This window comes from Bos mutus, chromosome 5 (assembly GCF_027580195.1).
Source record: "Bos mutus isolate GX-2022 chromosome 5, NWIPB_WYAK_1.1, whole genome shotgun sequence".
Classification (NCBI taxonomy): Eukaryota; Metazoa; Chordata; class Mammalia; order Artiodactyla; family Bovidae; genus Bos; species Bos mutus.
This window is the reverse complement of record NC_091621.1, coordinates 56,153,385-56,180,651: the sequence shown is the minus strand read 5'-3', so window position 1 is coordinate 56,180,651 and position 27,267 is coordinate 56,153,385. Positions and strand designations below refer to the sequence as shown.

General features: G+C 35.9%; 1 protein-coding gene across 1 annotated transcript in view; it reads right to left on the bottom strand.

Moving 5' to 3' along the window:
- MGAT4C (MGAT4 family member C) overlaps window positions 1-27,267 on the bottom strand; it is an 870,660-nt gene that overhangs the window by 599,947 nt on the left and 243,446 nt on the right. The window lies entirely within an intron of this gene.

Here is a 27,267-nt window from a genome sequence, read left to right as displayed (position 1 = left end):
CTACGTGATTCTATCTCCTTTTCAGCTTTCACCTGGGGAAGATCTTATTAATTTGTGTAGTTTCATCACATGTACTAAGCACTCTCAAACAATGTTGCTAGCCAAATTCTCTTCTTCACCCCAAGATACCTCTCCTCACTGTCCAAATCAAACTTGACATTTCTATATTAGTTTCCTACTGCTGTTGCAATAAATTGTCACAAACTCAGTGGTTCAAACCATATATCTCTTAAAATTCTAAACTCTGTATCTCTTTTGTAGGTATTGGCAGAGAATGTCTTTCCTAGTCTTTTCCTGCTTTTGGAGACAACCTGAATTCCTTGGTTTATGGCTCCTTCCTCTATCTTCAAAGCCAGAAGTGAAACATCTTTAAATTTCTATCTTTATCTGATCTGATGCTATTGTCATATTTTTATTTGACTTTACAGCCTTCCTTTTTCTCTTCTAAATGCCCCTGTTATTACATTATATCCCACCTTAATGTTATTGTTGTTGTTTAGTCACTAAGTCATGTGTGACTCTTTGAGATCCCATTAACTGCAGCATATTAGGCTCCCCTGTCCTCCAATGCCTCCTGGAGTTTGCCCAAATTCATGTCCATTGAATTAGTGATATTATCTAACCATCCCATTGTCTTTAAAATTCAATATAAATATGTTAATTTTGATATCATTAATCACACATGCAAAATCCCTTGTGCCATGTAAAGTAACATATTCACAAGTCCAGGGATTAGAATAAAGGATATTTTGGAACCATTACTCTGCTAGCTACAATATCCAAAACAGAAACCTAAATATTTATTTATATTATTATAACTATTGTTATTTTTTTAAAAGGATTCTACCATATACCAGTGTTTCTCAACCTCAGAGATAGCTTGACTGACAATTCTTCGTCATTGGGTTAGGGATAAGAGGGCATTGTGTGAATTACAGAATGTTCAATAGCATCCCTGTCTTCTGTTTAAGATATTAGTAGCACCCTTCCCTAGCTATGACAACCAAAAATGTTTCCAGGTGTTATCAAATCACGTGGGACCAAATTGTGCCCAGCTGAAAATCACTACCTTAAACCTTTTTCCTCCTTTCTCTTCATAAGTCAGTGACATGAACCATCATCTACCCAATTCTGAAGCAGGAACCTGGAAGTTCATCTTAACATTTTCCCTGCACAGGGGGGATCAGTGGTCACCAGGTGCTGTCATTCCTATTTCCTTACTCTTCACCACTGACTTTCCTTTCCCCTCACCCGGATTATCACAATACATTTCTAAGCATTGTTCCTGACTTCACTACAGTCTGCTTTATTTTATTTTTTCTGAATTGTCTTCTAGGTCTCATGCAGCTGTTGCTTTTCCTAAACTTTCCTTGTTTAGGAAAGTTTAGGCCCTAATGTTCAGTCTATCAATTCTTTAAAACTTACTTTTGTTGTTTGGTTCATAGCAGAGGTTATGATAGAATACTAATGACATTTTTGCTGTCTTCTACTTGGACTATAAGAGGACATGGTGTTTTACAAGCACCATCTCCATTAGGTTTACTATGCTTTAGAGGTTTTGTTATGCTTATTATTTGTGTACTTAAAAAAGTAGAAAAATCTCTTAACCAAAAAAGCTTTTGAAACCAAAGGAAAAATTCTAAGTCCAGTTACAATATTGTTTCTGTATCTCTATTGGTTCATACTATCTAGTCATTGAATTTCCATTTAATGTAAGTTACTTTTAAGTGGACAAAGTTGACAAAAATGATATTAAATTTTCAATAAAAAATAGCCCTAATGTACACTTTAATTATAACCAACATTATTTCTTTAATACCAATTAAGTATTTTTTCATCAGTTTATCATGATTTTAGAATTGTAATAAACCTACTGTTTTTATTTTAACCCACTGCACAAACTAAGAGCAATGCTTCTACTCTTAATTAAGGTGATATTTTTCTGATATACCTCACTGTTTCCCTGTGAATGAATAACAATTGAGTCCAGGTAAATAAAAAAAAGAACAAAGTTCAACTATTCAAGAATAAATATTTCAAGTTGCGCTAGTGAGATCTTCATATTTCCAGCTCTTCAATTAGCTTTATTTTAGTAAGTATTCTCCTAAAAAGAAAATCAGTTTAGAAACAGATAAATGGAAAACAAGAGGAAGACCAATGGAAATAAAATTAGAGCAAAATAAAGTTAAAGACTCAGGAGTTGAGTTCTTTGTTATAAATATTGTTTTCCTAGAAGCAAACAAGTTTTCCCAGGCAAAAAATAATAATAATAGTTTTGATACCTGAACTGAATTCTTATTGACTAACATGATAAAATATTTTTCAAGTGAGTTTTTACAGAATAAAACTTTCTACACCTATAGGCATGTCTTAGCAGGAAGACGTACACAGCTTCAAAACCCTATCTCAAAACACATCATTTCCATATAATAGAACTTGTTTAAATGCAGTATAAACTTTAGTCCATATACAATAGCTCCAATTTTAGCCATATCCATATATTACTTCAAAGTTATTTGCTTAATAATTTCCTTTAATTTGAATCACTCTTTTCTATCTTCATTTTATTAGTAATATTCATTGATCCATCAATTTGGTATGTTAGTTTTATTTTTCACTGTATTTTAAATGGAAATAATTTTTAATTTTAAAATACATTTTATATATATATACATTATATAAATGTATATAAATTTATATTTTGTACACATTTTATATACAAAATATATTTGTGATGCACTGTCCTTTTGCCAATAGTGTATTAAGTACAAGAAAGGCATACATATTAAAACATGCATTAAATAAAAACTTGAAGAGGTATCAAAATTGGAAATCAAAATAATTGAACTTGTGATGGAGTGTTGCCTACCTACTCTCTGAAAAAATCCTTGGATAGATTAGGATTATGTGGTAAATTCTTCCTAAATAGAATGTGTGTGTTTGTGCATATGAATGTGTGTGTACACACATGTATTATTTGTGTATCACATTTAATTGTACATAGGAATGAAAAAAAAAGTGAGTTAACTATTAAAAGCTTTAATTTTAGCTAAATAAGAAACTCAAAGATTATCTCCTCATTTCTGCTAAAATGTTAAATGTTCTTCTGTAAGTTTAAGGTCAAAGAGATAAAATAAAGATGAAACACTTATATTTCTACCTAGATTTTCAGAGGCCCTTTCAAGCAGACAGTTCCATTAAATGTGCAGTTATAAATCCTATTTAAAATAACTCACTTTAAGTTTTATATTATCTGTAGATTTTTTTTACTTTTATCAATAAAACCATGGCCCTTTTAAAAACTTACAGTGATAATTTTTGGTATTCCATAATGCCATTTCAATCATACCTTATTGCACAGAGCAAGAATGGATACTTTTTCCTTGTTCCCCACATTAAAGTAGATAAAGAGACTTTCTGAACTTGAAGAATACTTTTATTTTAAATATTAGTTTCTACAACTTGAACAATGTGTAGACTAAAATAAATTCAGGGTGACATTTTAAAATAATATACATATATATTCTTGGTTCAAAATAAAAAATGTAAATCAAATTAGTCAATGTTTTACTTGTAAATACTTTCACAACTTCTGGGAATAAGCTTTATCTACTTCCTCTCCTTCACATCCTATTCCTTTTGTTTGAATCAGTCATACAACTATGTGGTTTCTATAAGCAATATATTCCCCAAATTTTGCTCTACTCCTTTACTGTTTTTCTTATTACTGTATGATTCTGATTATATCGCTCCATTGTTCAAAACATTTTAAGAATGCCATTGAAGGACACACTTTTTACTTTTGTATCTGTCCACCTTTATATTTGCATCTCCCACAACTTGCTCATATGTATCCTATGTAGACATCCTGAACTACTTTCTCTCCTCCACTATGCCCTGCTCACACATGTGGCCCTATTCTTTTAGTAGACCATCTCTTTATTTATAATGTCTTCCCTCCAGCTTGTTTTATTTCCTTGCATAAACTCTAATTATTGTGCAGAATAGCTCAATGTCAGCTCCACTCTTAGGTTGACACTGGCTCTCCCACATGTAGTCAAGTAGTGTTCTGTGCTCTTCCTCATGTGTATTAACAAATCATATCTCAATCTCAATCTCTCTCTGTCCCCTCCTTGCTCTATCTCTCCCAAGAACAGTGAACACTTGAGGGAAAAGATTTGCATATTTCCTAATTTAACCATCAAAAGCATGATATATAGATATCAAATACATGTCAGCATCCAAAAAAGAATTCTAGCTTTTTTTTTTTTTTAGAATCTTAGTTTTTTATATATATCTTCCCCCAAACATAGTCTCTAACCTCATAAGAACAGAGGCTATAATAACAACTTCAGTTCAGTTCAGTTCAGTCACTCAGTTGTGTCTGACTCCTTGCGACCCCATGAATCGCAGCAAGCCAGGCCTCCCTGTCCATCACCAACTCCTGGGGTTCACCCAAACTCAGATGCATCGAGTCAGTGATGCCATCCAGCCATCTCATCCTCTGTCGTCCCCTTCTCCTCCTGCCCCCAATCCCTCCCAGCATCAGGGTCTTTTCCAATGAGTCAACTCTTCACATGAGGTGGCCAAAGTATTGGAGTTTCAGCTTCAGCATCAGTCCTTCCAATGAACACCCAGGACTGGTCTCCCTTAGAATGGACTGGTTGGATCTCCTTGGAGTCCAAGGGACTCTCAAGAGTTTTCTCCAACACCACAGCTCAAAAGAAAATCAATTCTTCGGTGCTCAGTTTTCTTCACAGTCCAACTCTCACATCCATATATGACCACTGGAAAAACCATGGCCTTCACTAGATGGACCTTTGTTGGCAAAGTAATATCTCTGCTTTTTAACATGCTATCTGAAGAACAAACAAACAAACATGCTATCTAGGTTGGTCATAACTTTCCTTCCAAGGAGTAAGTGTCTTTTAATTTCATGGCTGAAATTACCATCTTCAGTGATTTTGGAGCCCCCAAAATAAAGTCTGACACTGTTTCCACTGTTTCCCCATCTATTTGCCATGAAGTGATGGGACCAGATGTCATGATCTTCATTTTCTGAATGTTGTTGAGCTTTAAGCCAACTTTTTCACTCTCCTCTTTCACTTTCATGAAGAAGCTTTTTAGTTCCTCTTCACTTTCTGCCATAAGGGTGGTGTCATCTGCATATCTGAGGTTATTGATATTTCTCCCGGCAATCTTGATTCCAGCTTGTGCTTCTTCCAGCCCAGTGTTTCTCATGATGTACTCTGCATATGTTAAATAAGCAGGGTGAGAATATACAGGCTTGACGTACTCCTTTTGCTATTTGGAACCAGTCTGTTGTTCCATGTCCAGTTCTCAAGAGGCAGGTCAGGTGGTCTGGTATTCCGATCTCTTGAAGAATTTTCCACAGTTTATTGTGATCCACACAGTCAAAAGTTTTGGCATAGTTAATAAAGCAGAAATAGATGTTTTTCTGGAACTCTCTTGCTTTATCAATGATCCAGCAGATGTTGGCAATTTGATCTCTGGTTCCTCTGCCTTTTCTAAAACCAGCTTGAACATCTCGAAGTTCACAGTTCACGTATTGCTGAAGCCTGGCTTGGAGAATTTTGAGCATTACTTTACTAGCGTGTGGGAGGAGTGCAATTGTGTGGTAGTTTGAGCATTTTTTGATATTACCTTTCTATAGGATTGGAATGAAAACTGACCTTTTCCAGTCCTGTGGCCACTGCTGAGTTTTCCAAATTTGCTGGCATATTGAGTGCAGCACTTTCACAGCATCATCTTTCAGGATTTGAAGTAGCTTAACTGGAATTCCATCACCTCCACTAGCTTTGTTCGTAGCGATGCTTTCTAAGGCCCACTTGACTTCACATTCCAGGATGTCTGGCTCTAGGTGAGTGATCACACCATCGTGATTATCTGGGTCATGGAGATCTTTTACATACATCTGTTTCTTTATTAGTACCCTAGAGATACCTAACTTGTCAGACTGATAGAATAAATAAAATATCACACAGTTTGATACATGGTAAGTGTGAAAGAAATTCTATTTTATTATCCAGTTATACTACTACATGTAATTTTTATACACAAAATACAATTACAGAATGACAAAGAACTAAAAGCGTTATTGAAAGTTGAGCTTTTTTTTTTTTTTTCATTTTTATCTATAAGAAAACCAAGGCACAGTGGAGTTAAGTAATTTGCCTATGATTCTGCAGTTCAGGGTTATGAAAGAGAACTAGGGTCCATTTTTTTGAGTAATCTATGGATTTTATGCACTCTCATACATTTGTTAGCTCAGCTGGAAAAGAATCTGCCTGCAATGCAGGAGACCCTGGTTCGATTCCTGGGTCTGGAAGATCCACTGGAAGGGAGAGGTTACCCAATCCAATATTCTTGGGGTTCCCTGGTGGCTTAGAAGGTAAAGAATCTGCCCACAATGTGGGAGATGTGGGTTTGATCCAAGGATTGGGAAGATCCCCTGGAGAAGAAAATGGCTACACAGTCCAGTATTCTGGCCTGGAAAATTCCATGGACTGTATAGTCCATGGGGTCACAAAGAGTTGAACACCAGTGAATGACTTTCACTTCACTTCATATATGTGTGTGTTCAGTTCACTTCACTTCAGTTGCTCAGTCGTGTCTGACTCTTTGCGACCCCATGAATCGCAGCACGCCAGGCCTCGCTGTCCATCACCAACTCCTGGAGTTCACCCAGACTCATGTCCATCGAATCAGTAATGCCATCCAGCCATCCCATCCTCTGTTGTCACCTTTTCCTCCTGCCCCCAATCCCTCCCAGCATCAGAGTCTTTTCCAATGAGTCAACTCTTCGCATGAGGTGGCCAAAGTACTGGAGTTTCAGCTTTAGCATCATTCCTTCCAAAGAAATCCCAGGGCTGATCTTCAGAATGGACTGGTGGGATCTCATTGCAGTCCAAGGGACTCTCAAGAGTCTTCTCCAACACCACAGTTCAAAAGCATCAATTCTTTGGCGCTCAGCCTTCTTCACAGTCCAAATCTCATATCCATACATGACCACTGGAAAAACCATAGCCTTGACTAGATGAACCTTTGTTGGCAAAGTAATGTCTCTGCTTTTCAATATGCTATCTAGGTTGGTCATAACTTTTCTTCCAAGGAGTAATAGTCTTTTAATTTCATTGCTGCAATTACCATCTGCAGTGATTGTGTGTATGTGTGTGTGTGTATATTTGCATGTCTAATATACATATAGAGCATGTATATGTATATGTATAATATACATGCTTAGCTGTATATTATAGCTCAGCTATTCCCTGGTAGCTTAGCTGGTAAAGAAACCACCTGCAATGCAGGAGACCCAAGTTCAATTCCTAGGTCAGGAAGATCCCTTGGAGAAGGGAACAGCTATCCACTCCAGTATTCTGGCCAGGAGACTTCTATAGACTGTATAGTCCATGGGATTGCAAAGAGTCGGACATGACTGAGCAACTTTCACTTTCGTTCCATATATGTATGAGCATGTCTAATATCTTCTTTTCCTTACCCCTGATTTTTCTCATATCTTCCAGTCATAATTAGGGTAGAGAAATACAGGTATCAGAATTTCTATAGATGTGTGTGCATGTGCTCAGTGGTGTCCAACTCTTTGCAACCCCATGGACCATTAGGCTCCTCTGTCCATGGAATTTCCAGGCAAGAATACTGGAAGGGGTCCCATTTCCCACGCCAGAGGATCTTCCTGGCCCAGGAATTGAAACTGTGTCTCTTGCATCTTCTGCAGTGGCAGGCGGCTTCTTTACCACTATGCCACCTGGGAAGCCCATATCTATAGATAGATAGATATAATAGATAGAGTTGGGATCCACCTCCTCAGAAAACCTCCATGCATACAGCTTCTGTTCCAGATAAAGCTGGAAAAGATATTTCCTTTGATTCCCAAAGTACCCAATGACAACTCCAAGTTTATCACCTACCATATGAACTGCTACTAACTGGTTAATAATTAAATGATCATTATTGATGAAATATACTTATTGATTGACATATACTTACTGATTTTTGCAGTGTCAACACCTGACACAGGGCCTCAGACAGCACAGATATTCAAATAGTTATTGTTGTATCTAAACTCCAGAATACATTTTCTAACCCCAAATCACAATTCCCTAATTTCCTTTACAATGAAATTATCCTCTTAATCTTATAATAATATCTTCAGCCATTATGTGTGAAACCTGCTGGATTCCTCTTTTGGGCATGCTAAAATATTTAAGTCTAGTGATGTACATATACAGATAAATACAGATGCATGATTAAATCTCACATAGGACTTAGTAATCATATTATTTGGTTCATAAATAGTGAAGTGAATGCAGTTAGTCATATATGCTGCTTATTTGATTAAAAATTGTCTTCATTTAAGTTAATAATAACTGCCTTCATTGAGCAATTAGTGTATACTAGGCAAGTGTATTTATAATTGCACTGAATCTTTGCCACTTTTCTATTATTATCTTATTTTTATTGGTGAGGTATTTGAATATTAAATCAGTTAGACAATATGCATAATATTACTCATTTTTTTCTAAATCTCATCTTTGATTAACACTCTTAGTTACTAAGGTGACAAAGTGATTATATCTATAGGTGTTTGAAATATTCCATTGTGCTGCATCGGTAAATTGGCTTTCTAGCTCACTCCAAAGCCATAGCCTTAGGCTACCCAGGGTAGCCTTATCTTTCCTTTAGCAACACACAACATACACATGATACACACACACAATTTGTCTGACTTCATCTCCTCCTATCCATTCCCTATTCGTCTATAGTACCCTATTCATCTGTAGATTCTTTGTCCTTCTTCAAACTCTCCAGACTCACTCTTGTCTCATGGTTTACATTTTTCAGCCTTAATTACTCATATAGATATCTGCATGATAATTTGATCTATTTTAGTATCTAATGAAATTTTATCAGTGACTGCATTTAAAGAGCAGCCCCACCTTCATAATAGCCCCACTATCATGCTTATCTGCTGTATATTCATCCATAGCACTTTTTATCATGGGATACAATTTGCTAAAAAAATATATATATATGTCCTTTCTCTAGATTATAGCTTCATATGGATAAGAATTTTTGTCTATTTGGCCTACCACTATATTCTTATAGCAAGGTCGATGTTTGGCTCAGAGTAGATGCTCAAATAATACTTGAGAATTAATTAATAAGTACAAACAAAATGCATAAAGTCCATAAAATTTTACAGAAGAAATAGTTATCAGCACAGAATTGATCACAAATAGCAGCTACACAATTAACCAATAATATGACCTTAGCAGTCAGACACACTTAAATTTAAAATCTTTTTTATCTCTTATTTTCTATACAACCATGGTGGGCTGGTTAGTATGATCTTCAAGGCTTGTATCTGCTAAGTTAAAATGCTAATAATTCCTTCACAGCCTTATTTTGGGTAGTTAGTGACATTTCTCTCTTTCTTTCCTACACCCAGTTAGGGTAATACACACATATGTAAAGGTAAAGCGAAAATGGAATTTATCTTCCAAACCAGAACTCATTAAGAGTGACAGAGTGCACTATTTATAATTATAGTGGGATAACAACTACAAATCAGTATGGCTCCGAGCAAAACAGAATGTAGTCTACCTAATAGGAAGACATACATGCAGATATCAAAATGGATTCAAAGCACATCAAGTGTGCTGGGCTTAGTGGATTAGCACTTGGTGTCATTTGCATTGTGTCCAGAGGCTGGAAAACTAAACACATTTCCTAAGACTCTCTTTCACTTAGGTTTCTGAGCATGCATTAGGTTTTGCCAGTTACCTGCAGAGTGTGAGATGTAGAAGGCAGAAGTATAGGAGAGATCATTTCTCCTTCCCTTTAGTTGTTCCTGTGAGAAGCACAGAATTGTAGAGATCTCCCACAGCAGAAGACTGTGTCTACTCCTTCTGTGGTTCTTTTTTCTTTTTTATTTTTTTTTAATTAATTAATTTTTTATTGAAGGATAATTGCTTTACAGAATTTTGTTGTTTTCTGTCAAACCTCAACATGAATCAGCCATAGGTATATATAGATATATATCCCCTCTCTTCTGAACCTCCCTCTCATCTTCCTGCCCACCCAATCCCTCTAGATCAACACAGAGCCCTTGTTTTATTTTCCTGAGCCATACAGCAAATCCCTGCTAGCTATCCACTTTACATATGGTAATGTAAATTTCCATGTTACTCTCCATACATCTCACCCTCTCCCCATGTCCACAAAGGTATCCCTATGTCTATTTCTCCATTGCTGCCCTGTAAATAAATTCTTCAGTTCCATTTTCTTAGACTCCGTATATGTGCATTAGAATATGATATTTATCTTTCTCTTTCTGACTTACTTCACGCTGTATAATAGGTTCTAGGTTCATCTACCTCATCAGAACTAACTCAAAGGCAGTCCTTCTTATGGCTGAGTAATATTCCATTGTGTATATGTACCCAACTTCTTTATCTATTCATCTGCTGATGGACATCTAGGTTGCTTCCATGTTCCAGCTATTGTAAATAGTGCTGCAATGAACAATGGGATACATGTGTCTTTTTCAATTTTGGTTTCTTCAGGGTATATGCCAAGGAGTGGGATTGTTGGGTCATATGGTGGTTGTATTCCTAGCTTTTTAAGGAATCTCCATACTGTCTTCCATAGTGGGTGTATCACTTTACATCCCCACCAACAGTGCAAGAGTGTTCCCGTTTCTCCACATCCTCTCCAGAATTTGTCGTTTGCAGACTTTTTGATGATGACCATTCTGACTGGTGTGAATTGATATCTCATCGTCACTTTGATTTGCAGTTCTCTAATAATGAGTGATGTTGAGCATCTTTTCATGTGTTTGACAGCCATCTTTATGTCTTCTTTGGAGAAATGTCTACCCAGGTCTTTTTCCCATTTTCAATTGGGTTGTTTTTCTGCTATTGTTGTTTCCTGGTGGCTCAGAGGATAAAGCATCTGCCTGCAAGGCAGGAGACCCAGGTTCTATCCCTGGGTTGGGAAGATCCCCTGGAGAAGGAAATGGCAACCCACTCCAGTATTCTTGCCTGGAGAATCCCATAGTCCACTGGGTCGCAAAGAGTTGGGCACGACTGAGCAACTTCACTTTCACTTTCTGGTATTGAGTTGTATGAGCTGCTTGTATATTTTGGAAATTAACCCTTTGTCAGTTGTTTCATTTGCTATTATTTTCTCCCATTATGAGGGTTGTCTTTTCACCTTGCTTATAGTTTCCTTTGCTGTGCAAAAGCTTCTAAATTTAATCAGGTCCCACTTATTTACTTTTATTTCTATTTCCATCACTCTAGGAGTTGGGTCATAGAGGATGTTGCTTTGATTTATGCCATCAATTGTTCTGCCTATGTTTTATTCTAAGAGTTTTATACTTTCTGGTCTTACATTTAGGTCTGTAATCCAGTTTGAGTTTATCTTTGTGAATGGTGTTAGGAAGTGTTCTAATTTCATTCTTTTACATGTGGCTATCCAGTTTTCCCAGCACCATTTATTGAAGAGGAGTCTTATCCCCATTGTATATTCTCACCTCCTTTGTCAAAAATAAGGCACCCATAGGTACATGGGTTTATTTCTGGGCTTTCTATCTTGTTCCAGTGGTCTATATCTCTGTTTTTGTGCCAAAACACCATACTGTTTTGATGACTGCAGCTTTGTAGTATAATCTGAAGTCAGGAAGGTTGATTCCTCCAGATACATTTTTCTTTCTCAAGACTGCTTTCTCTATTCAGGGTCTTTTGTGTTTCCATATTAATTGTGAAATTTTTTGTTCTAGTTCTGTGAAAAATGCCATTGGTAATTTGATAGAGATCACATTGAATCTGCAGATTGTGTTTGATAGTATAGTCATGTTCACAATATTGATTTTTCCTACCAAGGAACATGTAATATCTCTCTATCTGTTTAAGTCATCTTTGATTTCTTTCCTTAGTGTCTTATAATTTTCTGTGTACAGTACTTTTATCTCCTTAAGTAAGTTTATTCCTAGATATTTAATTATTTTTGTTGCAATGGTGAATGGATTGATTCTTTAATTTCTATTTCTGATTTTTAACTGTTAGTATATAGAACTTCAAATGATTTCTGTGTATTGATTTTGTATCCTGCAACCATGCTAAATTCACTGATTAGCTCTAGTAATTAATTTTCTGATATTATCTTTAGGGTTTTCTATGTACAGTATCATGCCATCTGCAAACAGTGAGGGCTTTACTTCTTCTTTTCTGATCTGGATTCCTTTTATTTCTTTTTCTTCTCTGATTCCTGTAATTAGGACTTCCAGAACTATGTTGAATAATAGTGGTGAAAGTGGACACCCTTGTCTTGTTCCTGATCTTAGGGGGAATGCTTTCAGTTCTTCACCACTGAGAATAATGTTTGCTGTAGGCTTATCATATACGGCCTTTACTATGTTGAGTTAGGTTCCTTCTATGCCCATTTTTTGAAGAGCTTTAATCATAAATGGGTGATGAATTTTGTCAAAGGCTTTTTCTGTATCTATTGAGATTATTATATGATTTTTATCTTTTAATTTTTTAATATGGCATATCACATTGTTTGATGTGTATATTGAAGAATCCTTCTGTGGTTCTTGAGAGGAAGGCACTGCACTGGTGGCTTCCAGGTCCTGGATTCTAGCCATGGTAGTATCTTCTTAAAGTCAGACAGAGATTAAAGCTCTCTAGCAAGCTAGTTCTGCATAGAGTAGCTCTGAGTGTTAGGCCTAGAGGCCCTTTGAGTGATCAGTAAACATCTGAGTTCTCTTATCAAATTTCTTTCTGCCAGTAATTGCTTAGGCAGCTGTTCCCTGCAACTGAAAGCTAACAAATCAAGATGTACCACACGGCCTCCTAATTTACAGTGTTGCTTCTCTAATTAACGCAAGTACAATATTTTCATAAGTGGTCTTAGCTGATCTGCTTAAACATATGGTATACTAATGAATGTTGAAATATGTCTTAACTTCAGTCGTAGATCTAGAAGAATTATCACTTTCTCTAACCGGTAGCCCCTCAGGAGGTTTTACTTCAGATATGGCTGTTACAAATAAATATTTCTGGAGAAATATATGACCTGCCAAATTACATCAAAAAACTACACAGGTTCATGGGCATTCTTGTCTAAACAGTTTTTCTGATGTACAAAATACAAAACTACAAATTAAGCCAAGTTGTTAACAATTAACTGGATGCATTGTGTTGCCTAGACAAAACTATGCCCACCTTCTAGAAAGTCAGCATAATATGTCCACAGGAACAATCTTTAATTAGTAGTTACCTCAGGCCACCCCTTTATTAATGGGAAATAATAGGATCAGTATCTTAATAGGTTTTCTGGGGTAAGTATCTATGATAAATAGGAACTTTTGCTTATATCCTCAAGTTCTTAGGTCATCATAATGCAAATTAATTAAGGTCTTTTCATAAGCCAATATATGTATTTGCTTTTGTTTATATGAGAGATGCTCAGAGAGCATTATTTGTTAACTATAGTATAAGATTGAAGTAAAAATAGATCATATACAATGTTTTCAGATTTTCATGGGTGAGAAAAATGTTGCATCTGTGGATAGAAATGAGTCTTCAAGAAACAGTTTATATTTTTGTGATTCATAGTGATGTAAAATGAGCAAAACTTTAGCAATTCAATAATTCAGTAAAATATTTCAGCCTTAGGTGAAGCTGAGCCAATGAGAACGTATTACAGTTTATGCTAAGATTCCAGAGTCAGGAAAACAAAGCTGTTTTGGGCCAAATTGTTTGGCTTCAAGATTGAATGAAATCCATTTATGCCTATACTCTGATTACGAATATGCAAAATTCATGAATTCAAACAGACAGCAGTTGGAAGGGAACAGAAATGTCACTGCAGTTGATTTCATAGAATGGTAGAATTTGGAAGATTTTAATTTTGTTTTCAGGCTAGTTGTTGTTTCAATAAACATCAATAAAAAGTATAGTGAATTAAACTTCTCTCTAGTCTTTTATCCCAGAAGGTAACTCTGCTGATATTAGAATATTTACTATGTACTAAAGCAAATATCCAGAGAAGGCAATGGCACCCCACTCCAGTACTCTTGCTTGGAAAATCCCATGGATGGAGGAGCCTGATAGGCTGCAGTCCATGGGTCGCTAAAAGTCGGACATGACTGAGCGACTTCACTTTCACTTTTCACTTTCATGCACTGGAGAAGGAAATGGCAACCCACTCCATTGTTCTTGCCTGGAGAGTCCCAGGGACAGGTGAGCCTCCTGGGCTGCTGCCTATGGGGTCGCACAGAGTCGGACACGACTGAAGCGACTTAGCAGCAGCAGCAAAGCAAATATCTGAGATAGACAATCTAGTAGAGTATTCTCGATCCTCTTGATACCTAAACTGCTGATTAAATTATGCTTAATAAATGAAGTCCCAAGAACACAGAGCAAATGACTCCCTGACTATAACTGACGATGGCAGAACTAACAAATGTGACCCCAACAGCAGTCCAATTCTGAGAAGTTAATCAAACAAATCAATTAAAATGAGGCATTTGAAGTTTAGAACTTATTTTACAGTTAAAAACTACATAAATAATAACATACTACTTCTCTTGGCATATAAACACAGATAAGAAAATGGCATAAACTGGGCAAGAATATGAAAGGGAAAATAAGGACAATAAAATTGTATTAAATTGCCTCTGGGTTATACAAACTATTTCAAATATTCAATGGCTTCTTTCATACAAAATTTTAGAAAATCAAAATCAGAATATTTCCTTTCTAACAAGTTTCCAGAAAGTTTATGTTTTAAAAGCATTATGCCTCCAGGACTATATATTTCACATGAAATACTAAGAAACTAGAGAACAAAGTAAAAGACCCCTGGGGACTTCAGATCTCATAGATTTAGTTTAAAATGTTTTTTGAGGAAGTGAGTTTCCAATAAAGGGATGTTCGGGCTATCAAAATATCTACTGAAAAGAAAGCAAATGAAATATTCAATAACTTTTCTCTCAATAACAAAAGTAATAAAGAAAACCATTGGCAGCAGTACCCCATTTCAAAGGTAAAACTCCTTCCAGCCCAAGCTCTTTGTTTTTTCTCTCTTTGTATCAGTGATGCTATCTGCCATTGAATAACTGAAATATATTCATCAGGGTCAACATATGTGCTAATAAATACTAACATCAGCTTTCAAGCTTTGCATTTGGCAAGTTTAACACTGTACTTAGTACTAAAAAGCTTAACTATTCCTTCATTTAATTTTGTAAGCCATTTTAGCTTATTTAAGCATTCTTTCTGTGAAAATATACTCTGTACATGTGTTCAATTATCCTTCATGAATAGTTCAAAAAGTCAAGAATTAAAATTAACATAAAATTATGTGCATAAAGTGGTTTACTATTCTCCAATGTGGAAACTATATTTAAAAGACATTTGTTATATTCTTAGAAAACTCTTAGACTTTCTTAATGTATTCAATCTTCAATATTCAGAGGGCATTTAAAATTATTTAGCAGCTTCTGCTGCTGCTAAGTTGCATCAGTCGTGTCTGACTCTGTGCAATCCCATAAACGGCAGCCCACCAGGCTCCTCTGTCCCTGGGATTCTCCAGGCAAGAACACTGGAGTGGGTTGCCATTTCCTTCCCCAATGCATGCATGTATGCTACGTAGCCTCAGTTGTGTCTGACTCTGTGTGACCCCATGGACAGCAGCCCACCAGGTTCCCCTGTCCACAAGATTCTCCAGGCAAGAATAGTGGAGTGGGTTGCCATTTCCTTCTCCAATTTAGCAACTAGATTTCAAATAAGATTTCTTTACCTTATACTACCAACAAAAGAGCAATATGGGTTTAATATGTATCATTTTGAGATGAAAAAAAAATACAAGTCAAGCATTCTCAGTAGATAATTTGGTTCATGTAATAGATAATCAAAAGAGAAAAATATTAAACTCAAATATTTTATGAATTACTTAAAAATTCAACAGATATCCATTAATGGATTGAATAACATGTATTTATAAAACAGATGAAACAGAAACAAGACACAGAGGAATAGTGTCTTGCTTATTAGAATAGAAAAAAAAAGTAAGACACAACTGCAACGGGGAATTCAGAAATCTCAATAGGAATTACATTACAAAATGCTACAATATTTTTAATGGAATGTGGCCATGTAATTAAACATTTAATTATGTCTTATTTCACTCAGCATTCACAATCTTAGACATTTTTCAATGAAGATAAATTACCAAATTTTGTAAAGACAGGTAAAAGTAGGAAGGTCCTTGCAATTTTTCTTTCATATTCTTAAATTGGTGTATCTATACATTTAATTTCTGTAATAGTAGCACATTGTACCAATGCCAACAATACAGAAATATGAGGTATGAGAAAATTCTCTTCTATTTAAATTCCATTTCTTACTAAAAGCAGAGTAACAATTTGGAAGATATGCTATTCAATTTTTTATAGAAGCACAACACTTTTTTTAAAGAAATAAAAATAGAAAAACAGTGTTCTATACTTTGCTTTTCTTACTTAGCAATGCATTTTTCTCAAAATAAATATATAAAAATTTATATATTTTTAATATAAAAATATTATACTGATGGATATTGGGATTTTTCTGCTTTTCTACTGATGGATATTGGGATTTTTTTTCTACTTATTTCAAATAAAGTATTGTATAATACAAATCCATTTACCACATTATTTCTGTGTAATGACACCTTCAATTTCTACTGGATAAGGCCCATATAGTGGTTTGATGAGTGTGTACACTTTAATGTTTAAAAACGCTGCTAGACAAATTCCACAAAGTTTGAAGTGATGTCCAGTTCCACTGGGTAGAGCTAATAGTTGTGCCACATCCTTGGCTGCACTGATTATAATCAACCTTTCATATTTCTATCATCCTAATTTTTTTTTAAGTTTTCAGTGTTTCAATCACCTTGTCCTTGATGATTAGTGAAGTGGAACATATTTTCATTAGAAGCCCATTTGTATTTTTTCTTCTGTGAATTTCCTAACTATATTCCATGCTAGCTTTTCTTGTGGCAGTTACTTTATTTCATTAATGTGCATAACTTTGGGTGTAAAGTAGAAATATTAAATTTTTATGTATTAAATCTCACAAATATAAAGTTAAACCATATGCATTTGTCAATTTGTGACAATATTTGATCTACCAAATGTGATCAAGTACAGTTTACTCAAATATTTTATTTTAGTCTATGATTCTGTCATTTGTCTTTGCTTATAGTTTCTTTACCACACAAATATGCAATATTATGTAATCTGTACTTTAATGTTAATATTACATTCATGTTTAATACTATTATAGTTTTAAATATAATATTTATATATAAATATAAAATATAATAATTTTTAAATGGGCTTCCCTGGTGGCTCAGATGGTAAAGAATCAGCCTACAATATGGGGACCTGGATTTGATCCCTTGGTTGGGAAGATTCTCTGGAGAAGGGAAAGGCTACCCACTCTAGTATTCTGACCTGGAGAACTCCATGGATTGTACAATTCATGGAGTCGCAAAGAGTCAGACACAACTAAACAACTTTCATTTCAATGAATGGTTTTAAAATATTATTATAATATTAAAATTAAATGTATTTAATTTTGATATTATTATAGTTTAAGCTTCATATATAGTATTAAATGGGACTTTTTCTTTCTTTCAAAGAGATGGCTGTTTTTAGTTCTTCAAAGTTAATTCACTATTAATAAATTTCAACTTATCTACAGAACTGGAAAAATGATTCTAATCAATAATTCTTTCATGGTTCTAGAGTTAATTTAACATTTAGAAATTATCGAAATATAATTTGAATAAATAAGTTTTGTTTTACTTTTCTTATGATTAAAACTTCTATATATTGTGAAATGCAAAACGATCACTAAGTTGAAACTTTAAAATACCATACTGTTAGCACAAACCACATTAATTATATATGCTAAATGATGATTTGGTCTTAAGTTAAAGTACCATTTGCAGTGGTAAGATGATACTGATGACTATACCTCCTTTTCTTATGGAACTGTCTTCTTCATAATTCCATGGATCATGTAATGGCCCTATTCTCAGCTTCTTTGGCTTATGAAACCTATACTCAATCTACAGAATCCTGTGCTATCACGGTCACTTGTCTGTATGGCTTCATGAAGACCATCTCCATGACTTTTCAACAGTCTCCTGTTTTAAAATAACACTATATGGAAATAACATGTTTCCAAGTATAAACAATTGTCCAAAATGACATGGTTATTCAGTGATTCAGAACGTTTCTCTATTTTATTGTTCATATTGGAACAAAAGATACAAAATGAGAAATTTATTGTAGAGAACTTCTAAAAACATGGAAATAAGCTCAGGGAACACTGTAGAACACTTATGCACAGGCTTCTTTCTCATTGTTTTGCAGTTGCTAAGTCACATTGTGATCCACATAGTCAAAGGCTTTAGCATAGTCAATGAAGTAGATGTTTTTCTGGAATTCTTGCTTTTGCTATGATCCAACGGATGTTGGCAATTTGATTTCAATTTTTGTGTATTTGTTTGCTATTAATTATTGTGGTATTTTTCATGAAATAAAATGACTGAAGTCTGACCCCTAGGCTCACTGAAGTAGCATTTGATAAAACTGTACAAAAGATTAATACGGCCATCATAGAGGAGAACAAGAAGTGAGGTTAAAAGGAAACAGTCAATGCAGCACTTGTAATATTTCACATAAGAATGCAAAATATAAAACCAGTTTTCATAATATATATTTATATTTTCTAGAATTCTAAAAACCTACTTTTTTTTTTCTTTTTGTGTTGAGTTGCCTCCTAATTGTTGTTCAGTCATTAAGTCATGTCTGACTCTGTGAACCCATAGACTGCAGAATGCCAAATTTCCATGTCCTTCATCATCTCCTGGACTTGCTCAAACTCATATGCATTGAGTCAGCAATGCCATCCAATGATCTCATCCTCTGTCATCCTGTACTCCTCTTGCCTTCAATCTTTCCCAGCATTAGGGTCTTTTCTAATGAATCAGCTCTTTGCATCAGGTGGCCAAAGTATTGGAGCTTCAGCTTCAGCATCAGTCCTTCCAATGAATATTCAGGACTGAGTTCCTTTAGTATTGACTGGTTTGATCTCCTTGCAGTCCAAGGGACTCTCAAGAGTCTTCTCCAACTCCACAGTTCAAAAGCATCAATTCCACGCTTAGTCTTCTTCAAGGTCCAACTTTCACATCCGAACATAATTACTGGAAAAACCATAGCTTTGACTAGACAGACCTTTGTCAGCAAAGCAATGTTTCTGCTTTTAAATACACTGTCTAGGTTTGTCATAGCTTGTCTTCTAAGGAACAAGTGTCTTTTAATTTCGTAGCCACAGTCACCATCTGCAGATTTTGAAGGCCCCTAAAATGAAGTCTGTCACTATTTCTACATTTTCCCCATCTATTTGCTATGAAGTGATGGAACTGTATGCCATGATTTTAGTGTTTTGAATGTAGAGTTTTAAGCCAGGTTTTTCTCTCTCCTCCTTCGCCTTCATCAAGAGGCTCTTTAGTTCCTCTTTGCTTTCTGTTATTAAAGTGGTATTATCTGAATATCTGAAGTTGTTAATATTTCTCCTGGCAATCCTGATTCCAGGTTGTGATTCACCCAGCCCAGAATTTTGTACAATGTACTCTGCATATAAGTTAAATAAGCAGGGTGACAATATACAGCACTGACACGCTCCTTTTCCAATTTTGAACCAGTCTATTGTTCCCTGTCCATTTCTAACTGTTGCTTCTTGACCTGCATACAGGTTTCTCAGGAGGCAGGTAAGGTTGTCTGATAATTCCATCTCTTTAAGAATTCTCCAATTTGTTGTGATTCTCACAGTCAATGGCTTTCTTATAGTCAGTAAAACAGAAGTAGATTTTTTTTTTGTTTGGAATTCCCCTGCTTTTTCCATGGTCCAATGGATGTTGGCAACTTAATCTCTGGTTGCTCAGCTTTTTCTAAATCCAGGTTGTATAACTGGAAGTTCTCTGCTAACATACTGTTGAAGCCTAGCTTGAAGGATTTTTGAGCACTGCCATGCTAGCAAGTCAAATGAATGCTGTTGTATGGCAGTCAGAACATTCTTTGGCATTGCCCTTCTTTGGGACTGGAATGAAAACAGACCTTTTCCAGTCCCGTGGCCACTGCTGAGTTTTCCAAATTTGCTGGCATAATGAGTGCAGCACTTTAACAGCATCTGCATTTAGTATTTGAAATAGCTCAGCTGGAATTCCATCACATCCACTGGCTTTGTTTGTAATAATGCTTCCATAAGACATCCTGGAATGTGAAGTCAAGTGGGCCTTAGAAAGCATCAGTATGAACAAAGCTAGTGGAGATAATGGAATTCCAGTTGAGCTATTTCATATCCTGAAAGATCATGCTGTGAAAGTGCTACATTCAATACGCCAGCAAATTTTGAAAACTCAGCAGTGGCCACAGGACTGGAAAAGGTCAGTTTTCATTCCAATCCCTAAGAAAGGCAATGCCAAAGAATGCTCAAACTACTGCACAATTGCACTCATCTCACACATTAGTAAAGTAATGCTTAAAATTCCCCAAGCCAGGCTTCAGCAATATGTGAACTGTGAACTTCCAGATGTTCAAGCTGGTTTTAGAAAAGGCAGAGGAACCAGAGACCAAATTGCCAACATCCAATGGATCATGGAAAAAGCAAGAGAGTTCCAGAAAAACATCTATTTCTGCTTTATTGACTATGCCAAAGCCTTTGACTGTTTGGATCACAATAAACTGTGGAAAATTCTGAAAGAGATGGGAATACCAGACCACCTGACCTGCCTCTTGAGAAACCTGTATGCAGGTCAGGAAGCAGCAGTTAGAACTGGACATGGAACCACAGACTAGTTCCAAATAGGAAAAGGAGTACGTCAAGGCTGTATATTGTCACCCTGCTTATTTAACTTTTATGCAGAGTACATCATGAGAAACACTGGGCTAGAAGAAGCACAAGCTGGAATCAAGATTGCTGGCAGAAATATCAATAACCTCAGATATGCAGATGACATCACCCTTATGACAGAAAGTGAAGAGGAACTAAAAAGCCTCTTGATGAAGGTGAAAGAGGAGAGTGAAAAAGTTGGCTTACAACTCAACATTCAGAAAACAAAGATCATGGCATCTGGTCCCATCACTTCATGGGAAATAGATGGGGAAACAGTGGAAACAGTGACAGACTTTATTTTTCTGGGCTCCAAAATCACTGCAGATGGTGACTGCAGCCATGAAATTAAAAGATGCTTACTCCTTGGAAGGATAGTTATGACCAACCTAGATAGCATATTGAAAAGCAGAGACATTACTTTGCCAACAAAGGTCCGTCTCATCAAGGCTATGGTTTTTGCAGTGGTCATGTATGGATGTGAGAGTTGGACTGTGAAGAAGGCTGAGCACTGAAGAATTGATGTTTTTGAACTGTGGTGATGGAGAAGACTCTTGAGAGTCCCTTGGGCTGCAAGGAGATCCAACCAGTCCATTCTAACAGAGATCAGTCCTGGGTGTTCTTTGGAAGGAATGATGCTAAAGCTGAAACTCCAGTACTTTGGCCACCTCATGAGAAAAGTTGACTCATTGGAAAAGACCCCGATGCTGGGAGGGATTGGGGGTAGGAGGAGAAGGGGATGACAGAGGATGAGATGGCTGGATGGCATCACCAACTTGATGGATGTGAGTTTGAGTGAACTCCGGGAGTTGGTGATGGACAGGGAGGCCTGGCATGCTGCAATTCATGGGGTCATGAAGAGTCGGATATGACTGAGCGACTGAACTGAACTGAACTGAAGGCCCACTTGATTTTACTTATAGGATGTCTGACTCTATGTGCACGACCATGCCATCTTTTTCATTACCTTTAAGAAAGGTCTACAGTACAGCTGTACAGAAAAAAAACTGGCTGACGTGTCTATTTCACTAGCAATATGCAGACATTCTGCTAGGGGATCTGTAAACTTGATTCTCATAAATCTTACAGATGCACATTAATCATAATCATTTACCAAAGATGAAATTTAAACTCAGAGAAATATTAACAACTGCAGCATTATTAGGCAGACTTCAGTTTCATACTTAAGTGCATCTTTATCAAACCCCCATCTCTGCTCCCAGCCCTGTGGCAATGACTTTCAGGTATCTACTATTTACCTGTTCCTGCTCGCTACATATGGCTTCATTTCACTTCTTTCATATTGGCTGAAAAACTGTTAGAAGGGAGAACCACCTTAGTGAAGAAATGAGCCTATGGCATTCCATGTTAATTCCAAAGCTCTTTCAAAATCCTGCCAATAATTTAGCTGTTTTCCCCCATACATATTTGTGAAAAGAATTTTAAACATGCTTTGTTATAATTAACAGCAATATGATTATGCAGATGGCCTAAACCTACACAGGCACACAACAAAGTGACATAAATGTAGAAACAAACAAACAAAAAAACTGAGGGGAGTCAGACTGGCATGTTTAATTCCCTGAGTTTTAACCTAAATTGGATTCAGTGATACTTTCAGCAAAACTCCCTCCTGCTTTACACCTGAAAGCAGATGGAGGCAGATTGCATCATGAGTTCAGTCCTTTCAAATTACAATAGTTTATGATGCTCATCTGCATTTTAATCAGATACAAAGGATTTATTTCTGAAATGCATGAAGGAAGCTAATTTTTAGTACCTAGAAATGCATCAGAGAGTTTATAGCTAGTAGAGTAAAATAGGTTGCACATTTTTATTAATAATTTTGTATCTATCTCTCTTGAGTATATTAAATTACAGTGATAGATGTGTCAGTAGTTTTATTAAAAGATGTCCATAATCCTTTCAAAATAAGGATAGAGAAGTGTTTTCATACTCAAAAAGCATTTTTATTATAACTTAACTCCTATTTGGAAAGGAGTTAAATTTGGAATCTGGTTTAATAAAATAATTTAAGGTATGTTTTATTCTAATAAACTGTTATGTAGATAAAAATGTTAAGTATTGCATCATTTTATTCTGCCCCGCCTTTTTTTTGAGGGCATCACTATCACCACAATCTGAAGTTCCTGCAGGGTTCTCAGAATCTACTTACTATAGGTTTCTACTCCAATCTGTCAATGGCAGGCACATGGTCAAGATTTGGAAAGTAGAAGAGATGACATAAATGGCTGATATCTTTTTTCTTAACTCTCTCAAACTTCCCTGACTCCATCACAATTTCTGATTCCTTAGTTTTTCCAAAGATTATATATTGTGATTCTTTTCAATGCTTTAATACTTTTATCTAAAATATGTTGAATGACTTCTCTTCTGGCCAAACAATGTCTATATCCACTATTGGTGACTCGGGGCATGCATAGTAGTCATTTATGAAAACAAAGTAACCAGCAATATTGAGAAGATTTTAATTACATAATACAACTCTTCATTAACCTTGTATTTTCATAAACTTTCCATGGTGAAGTTAACTTCTTCCTGTGCTCTTTTAATTCTCAACATAGGTTCCTTTGTGAGTGTGTGTGTAAATCTAGTTTCCTTGATTTTCTAGAAATTTTTTCACTGCCTCTAAGTTATCTAATTTATTGGTATACAATTGCTCATAGTATTCTTAGTATTTTTTTATAACACTTTTTATTTCAGCGAAGCTATAGTAATGTTTCTTCTCTCATTCCTGGTTCTAGGAGCTTAAGTCTTCTCTGTTTCTTAGAGAATCCAGCTACAGGTTTGTCAATTTTTCAAAAATCTTTTCAAAAATGAGCTTTTATTGAAACATGTAAAATATCACGTATGAAATGAGATGCCAGTCCAGGTTCGATGAACGATACTGGATGCTTGGGGCTAGTGCACTGGGATGACCCAGAGGGATGGTATGGGGAGGGAGGAGGGAGGAGGGTTCAGGATGGGGAACACATGTACACCTGTGATGGATTCATTTTGATATTTGGAAAAACTAATACAATTATGTAAAGTTTAAAAATAAAATAAAATTAAAAAAAATTTCTAAGCATAAAGGAATAAATAGATTTGATTACATTAACACAATAATGTGTTCATAAAATGGCATTAAAATTGAAAGATAACTTAGTTGGGTAAAGATATTTGTCATAATCAGTAAAGAATGTTTATTTATCATTTGTATCTAACATTTCAATCAAAATCAAATATTTAGAAAAGACACAGTGTTATCATTTTAATAAATTTCAACACAATAAACATACAAGGTAATATTTTGAAAAATCAAAAAAAAAATGAGCTTTTGATTTTACTGATTTTTCTCTATTGTTTTTCTATTTCATTCCTTACATGTGCATGCTCAGTCACTTCAGTCATGTCTGACTCTTTGTGACCACATGGATTGTAGCCCACCAGCCTCCCCTGCCTAGGGGATTTTTCAGGCAAGAATACTGGAGTAGGTTGCCATATTTCATTAAGATAACTCTAATTTTTATCCTTTACATCCTCTGCTGGCTTTAACTTTCTCTTCTTTTTAATGTCAGGTTGAAGTTTAGGATTTGATTTGATACCTTCCTTTTCTAACATAGACATTTAGAGCTATAAATTTCCCTCTAAGCACTGCTTTAACTGCACTCTAAAAGTTTTTGTTGTTGTTTTTTTTTTTTGCACTGTGTCTTCATTTTCATCAATCTCAAAATATTTTCTAATTTCATTTGTGATTTATTCTTTGATCCATCTGTTTGGGAGTATGTTATTTGATTTCCACATATTTGTAAGATTCCCAAATTTATTTCTAATAATTTAGTTTTAGTTTCATACTACTATTATCAGGCACTGCTGCTGCTGCTAAGTCTCTTCAGTCGTGTCCGACTCTGTGCGACCCCATAGACGGCAGCCCACCAGGCTCCCCCGTCCCTGGGATTCTCCAGGCAAGAACACTGGAGTGGGTTGCCATTTCCTCCTCCAGTGCATGAAAGTGAAAAGTGAAAGTGAAGTCGCTTAGTCGTTCCCGACTCTTAGCGACCCCATGGACTGCAGCCTACCAGGCTCCTCCATCAATGGGATTTTCCAGGCAAGAGTACTGGAGTGGGGTGCCATTGCCTTTTCCATATCAGGCACTACACTTTTAAAATAATTTCTACCCGTTTAAAAATATTTAAATGTGTTTTTTGTTTGTTTGTTTGTTTTAGTACATGGTATCTCCTGGTGAATGTTCCATGTGTTGTTGATAAGAACATGCATTTGGCTCTTGTTGGATAGTATAGTCTATAAATTTTCACTAGGTCTATTTGATAGGAATTTGAAGTCTCTGTTCCATACTCTGCTTCTCTCTCTGGGGTAAAATCTGTGGAGCTGAGGTGGATGAAGGTGGGAAGAACGGCCTGCTTCTCTCTGAGGGATACTTTCACTATAAGGTAGTGAGAGCTTGGTACATGAGGAGGTGGCATCTACAGATCTTCTAGGTTTGCCTTTCTCAGCATGAATCCCCCACCACCAAAGCTGGAACAAGGGTATTTGGGGCTCCAGATTATTCAGCAGTGCCACATTCAACATAGATCTTCTGTCCCATGATTAAGGACTGAGCAATAGAAGGGTATCCCCACCTCTCAGCTCTATTCACCCAGAACTTAGCCTCAGGAATAGGTAGCTAGGGGAAGGATGAGAAATTATTATGTCCTGCTTTCCTGAGAAAACAGCTTTACTAACCAGGAGTCAGGGAGAGAGAAAGCCCTGGATTTTTGATTATGTTAACTTGGAGTGGAGTTACATATCACTAAGCTGTGATAAATAGAGATGGTATGGGTCTTAGTTCAAATACCACAGAATCACATTCTCAATCAAATTTAGATTTCCTTAAATAAGTGTCTCTTCATCTTCTGTAAGCCCACAGAGTCTGATACTTCGTAAACATTTGTATTTTGCATATTTTCATCTGTAGTTTTTAATATAGCAGTCATGACTACCAGGTCTACCACCAGAAAAAGAGACCTGACTTTTTATTTTGAAATTTTATACTGTGAGGCACAATCTAAATTATTACCAATAATAATGAAAGTATTATCAAGGATTTTTTAAAACATCCTGTCTTTAAATACTCAGATTGATGTGATAGAATTAAAAATAATGTACTTGGGACACTACTAAAGAGCCTACCATAGGCTACTGGAGACATCTACCTGTGGACTCCTTAACTGGCCCATGGGCATACTAACATCTCACATGCCTCTTCTACTCCTTAATGGCTGGCTGCCATCCTGAGCTCCTGTGGACACCAGAGTGAGCCTTTGCAGATGGCTAGTAAGCAAATGCAGAAAGGCAGACTAGCTCTCTGGGGTTAGAAGATACAAAGCCTAGGAAAGAATAAACAACAGACTCACAACACCTGGCCTGAATTTGTGAGATTGAGAGAAGGCATACAATCTTAAGAATCCCACTACCACCACCACCACCATTCCTGACTCAAGAGGGAACAAGAAGTGTGGGGCAGGCATATTCTTGGAAAAGATCTGTGGAAGTCTCAAAACCCCTAGATAGAGAAACAGGTGAAGGTAACTCTCTTCTGAAGCCAGAAAGTAATAACTGGAGGAGTTAACCTCTTCTTCAAATGTGAAGACAGCAAATGAAAGACTTCAAGAAACACAAAAAGTAAAGGAAACATGACACTACCAAATGAATATTATAAATGTACCTAATCCCTCAAAAATGGAGGCTTATGAGTTGAAGGAAGAAAGCTTAAAATGATTGTCTTAAGGAAACTCAGAAAGGTAAAAGAATACCCACATAAAAAAAATCAAGAAAATATTATATGAACAAAATGAGATTCAACAGAGACAATAATCAAAAAAACAAAAATTCCACATAAAAAATACAACTTAAGAACTGAAAAATGCAATAGACAGCATCGACAGCAGACTTGAACAAGCAGGAGAGAGATTCTATCAACTTGAAGATAGGACGTTTGAAATTTTTCAGAGAAGAAGAGTGTAAGAGAATTTTAAAAAGTAAAACAAACAAACAAATAAAAAGCAGGTTAGTTATAGGACATCATCACAAGAAATGATATTCTTATTACGGCATCCCAAAAAGAGTACATAGAGAAAATTGGCAGAACAGTTATTTAAAGAAACAATGGCCAAATACTTCTGAAAGCTGGAGAAAGATATGGTAATTCAGGTACACAAAAACATAACACCCCATACAGGTTTGACCAACGGAGGACTTCTCTGAGATG